Source organism: Octopus bimaculoides, chromosome 3 (assembly GCF_001194135.2).
Source record: "Octopus bimaculoides isolate UCB-OBI-ISO-001 chromosome 3, ASM119413v2, whole genome shotgun sequence".
Taxonomy (NCBI): Eukaryota; Metazoa; Mollusca; class Cephalopoda; order Octopoda; family Octopodidae; genus Octopus; species Octopus bimaculoides.
Window position 1 is genome coordinate 51,638,321 of NC_068983.1, and position 4,782 is coordinate 51,643,102.

Consider the following 4,782-nt stretch of genomic DNA (forward strand, 5'->3'; position numbering starts at 1 on the left):
AAGGTAATAATTATTTAAAATTATAATACAGGGTATCAAGAGATACCACCACGCTGAAAAAATAGCAGTCAAATCCTGACTCTAAAACCACAATAAATGTCCGCATGGCATGACTAGCGAAGACGAAGACCAAATGAACCAGTAAAAATAAGATAATTCCAAATCCTGGATTTCTGGCTTTGCATAAATAATAATGCTCTGCCTTCATTAGTGGAATATACTCCAGTACATGAATACAAATACATGTATATAAACAGTATACTTACATATACGGGCGTATACATACTTATATATGCACGTATGCACACGACTAGCCTAAATAGCCCGCCTAAACAACCTTTCGTGCGATCCGGACAGAATATCAGCGCAGTAAATACACTGATAAAAGTCGTGTGCATACGTGCATATATAAGTATGTATACGCTCTCTCTCTCTCTCTCTCTCTCTCTCTCTATATATATATATATATATATATAGAGAGAGAGAGAGAGAGAGAGAAAGAGAAAGAGGGGGATAGATATTGATATAGATAAACATGCATATATATACGCATATATACATGTATATGTGCATATATACATGTATATGTGCATATATACCTGTCTCTCTATCTATGTGTATATATCTAATTTACTCTCTAGCTATCTATATATCTATCGTATTCATAAATGTTAATGGGAAAATCAAACATTGCGTTATAAGCGATTATAAACCATTATACACTGATAACTTCCAATCCGTTGCAAGGCGATATTTAGACAGACATGAAGTATATGTCTTTAATTAGTCCGAACGATTCCTTTACTCAGCTGTAATATTTCATGCGTTTAGTTCCACAATCTGTATCTTTTTACGAGAAGATCTGAATTTCTTCCCTTAAGTGTAGTTGTTTTGCGCTTGAAACTTCTCGATTTTCCATTGACGAAGATGTTTTATTGACGGAACATATATATCATATTATATTATATTATATTATATTATATTATATTCTTCCTCTACGGAATATATTATCATAAAAAGGATATAATAAAAAAACACTTACATAAAGTCAATATCATTTCACCTTGTTTCAAAGAGTTAGCTACTTTTAAGCATTTTCACAGAGACAGAATTCCCTTGAAAACAGCTATTACTTTGCTGGTAAATACCAGCAACATGCCCTATTTCTCTCGAATGCTAAATTACCAGCGTTTTATGCTGCAGAAAAAAAGAGATTTCATGAATTTCCCGCAGTTTGTAATGCATTTTATCTTTACTCTTAATGAAGTCTCTCTCTCTTTGTAATGTATGTAATTAATGAGATACAGATTACATCATACAGACGATGTTTGAAAAGAATGAAGTACACTTATATGCGATTGCAAGCAAGTATTGTAAGAACGCTATGGTAGATAAAATTGCTCTGAATCTATTTCCTCTTCTTCCTTAATTTTAAGTTGTAATTTTTAATCCAGTTACGTGTCGTTAGTGAACGATTATCTCTCCGATATAAACATCCATTGCCAGAAAGATCCACTTATATTGAAATCCCAAAGTCTCAAGCGATAGAAATAACTTTAGTTAACAAACGTAATGCATAATTTCCAGTATGTGAACTTCTCAACCAACACACAAGTACACCGATATAAAATGCAATCTTGGAACAAAATATATGAAATGAATGTGTTATCTTCTGAGGGAGAGCAGAATGTTCATCCCGCATGTGTAAGTACTTGAACTGCATTTATTGGCTTAATTCTGTTTATTAGCTTAATTCTGGTGAAACGATAAAGTATTATGAAATATTTATTAAGTGCAGTTCACGTAGTTTAATGAGTAAATAATATAAGGTCATTTAGGTTGAACTAACTCTATTGAAATTATGCCGAAGGCTTGTGAGCTAAAGGTTAATGGAATCATATAGTCGAATTAGGATACTGAACCAAGAAAGAGAACATGTTTTATTCATTGGGGACCATATAGTGTACATAATTAAAGAGAAGCAACTTGTAATAATGCAGTGTTTAATTTTATACTCTCGTATTCCTTGTGCAGTCAGTGAATGTGAATAGAACACTCGGTTTCAGTCTCTCAGGTCAATAGCTCCTATTTATTGACACAATCAGTTATCGTGCTGGAGAGCAAAAGCGAAGGAGAAAGCAAACTACTATAAAGTATCTAATTGTATCCATCATACAACCCTCGCATTCAATAGAAGTATATTTACAATGCTGTATAGAGACATGTTGTCAATGTATCTTCCATTATGTTGTGATTCAATTTCAATCCCGATATCTCAGTAGCTATCTTGGTGCACATATGTGTGTATGTGTGTGTCTCTGTGTGTGTTGTAGGTATGTGTTTACGTGTGTGTGTGTTGATACATATGTATTATACATATGCATGTAATATATACCCGCGCACACATATATGTGTGTGTATATATATATATATTTGTGTGTGTGTGTGTGTGTGTGTACATATACCTACGCAGGAACACCCTTCAGTATATGCATAAGTGTGTGTGTCTCTGTGGTTCTGTGTATGTGTGTGCATATGTATGTATATATATATATAGTAGGATCATAAAATTTCTATTAGTGCCCTGGATTCACGCCCCTCCTCTAGTACCGTGTAGTCACTGTTTGTTTCTTTCTCGGTAACCCCTATGTCACTTTAAAAATCATCACTGAAAATATCCATGTATTACAAAACTAACATTGAACTTAGAGAGATTATTATTGATAATCTTATGCAAGAATATAATCATTACATGGACGACAAAAATATAAGAAATTGTAAATAGATATTTCGTTAAGCATAACATCACGAGTCTATTAATATAATTTTGCATAACTAGCTTACACTACAAAACAGGAAGTAATGGCTCATTGTTATAAGTATATGTTTCAATTACTATTTGAAGCTATTTATCGTCTGTATCTGATAATATTGATAAAAATATGGGCATTATAAATACCCACTTATTCGTCGAAAAATGTATAATGATGTAATCCTACCCAAAATAAAACAACAAATTGACACATTATTTGTAGAAATAGCACCCAATGTCTAGTCAGATAAAAAAAAATAGATTATTCAGATTCTTGTGTAGTTGATACAATCAGTCTAATATTAGAATAGTGACTGTAGCTCATATACGTGAGGAAATTTGAATGACAAAAACAAGATTAAATAAATGTTGGAGTTGCTTTTGTAACTAGTATATTATTTGTTACATAATGATGAAATACATTAAGTCAAAAACGTTTGTTTGAGATAAATTATCCCCAAATCTTATAATATGTAATTATTTTCGCATTGAAATAATTCAAGAAATTTCAGTGTGTTGCTGTAAATTCTAGCTCATATCACAGTTCTATAAATCAACTAAATGTATATATTTTCATAACTATAAATATATTATGACGATATCCTTTAAAAGACGCCGCACATTTCATACAGCACTCTTGAAAACGAAGACGAGAAAGACGACTCGAGTGTAAAGAGATATTCTAAATATGCAAGTTCAGTTCATTAATATGTTTAAATATAATACTGTAAATATTATCACGCTACTGATAGAAAGAAACAATATACCCTTTGATCATTGGAGCCATGTATGATACAATATGATACGATTGATGTTAAATTATACTTCTGTCCTTGTCACATAATAATATAATAATATATCACTATCAACATTAATGCATTTAACAGCCATTCTATAAGAAGACTAGGTTTTAGTACTTCATTAACTTTCTTATCATCTCCATAAATAGATTCAAGAATTCATGACAATGAATGTATATTAGAGAAAGGATGTATAAAATATCTTCAAAAGGGTAAATAATATAATAAACAACGTTATTCATTTTATTTACTGGTCCTTTCCATATATTTTCATTCATAAACATGCTCTGACGAATCTTATCCACCGATGTTTTCAGTTCTGCAGTATTGATATACAAATGATTCAAACGTGCAGGGAGAAAGTATTCTTCTCAATTAATTTATAATCACACACACACACACACACACACACACACACACACCCACACACACACTCACATACACGCGCACAAACACACGCACCCACACAAACACACGCACCCACAAACATACACACACACACACAAACACTAATATATGTCTTTTATCTTTTATTTGTTGTAGTAATTAGACTGTAGTCATGTTAGGACAACGCGTCGAAGTATTTCAAACGAACGAATTTCCCCCAAAACGTATTCATTTGTTTATTAAGCCTGTTACCTATTCTATCCTGCTCTTTACCGAACGGAGAAAGGAAACGCGACAATACCGATTGTCAAGCTTTGGTGCGGGCCAAACACAGACAAAAACACACGTGTGGACTCACAGACACTCACACTTGCGCACACACGCAACCACACCACACATGCACAACTACACACATACAAATACACTCACACATATTAATGTGTTTATATATAGAGAGAGAGACACATACTCAAAACGTGTAAGTCTTGTTAATGTCATAAAACCTTCTGTCTTCTTTGCACATTATCCACTGCTTTATAATAATCAGTGAAATTCCAACTTCACCTGATTTTCACTTTACATTATTGGCAATTTATAGAATTTTATTGAAATAAACCAGTACTTTCTAGTGTTTATGAAGTGACAGTCGTATTCCACAATTATCAACTTCAGTGAAATATTTGGATTTATCCTTAATATATCATCCGATGGGATCCAGCAGGCTGAATTTGACGAACTATATATATATATATATATGTATATATATACATGCATATATATATA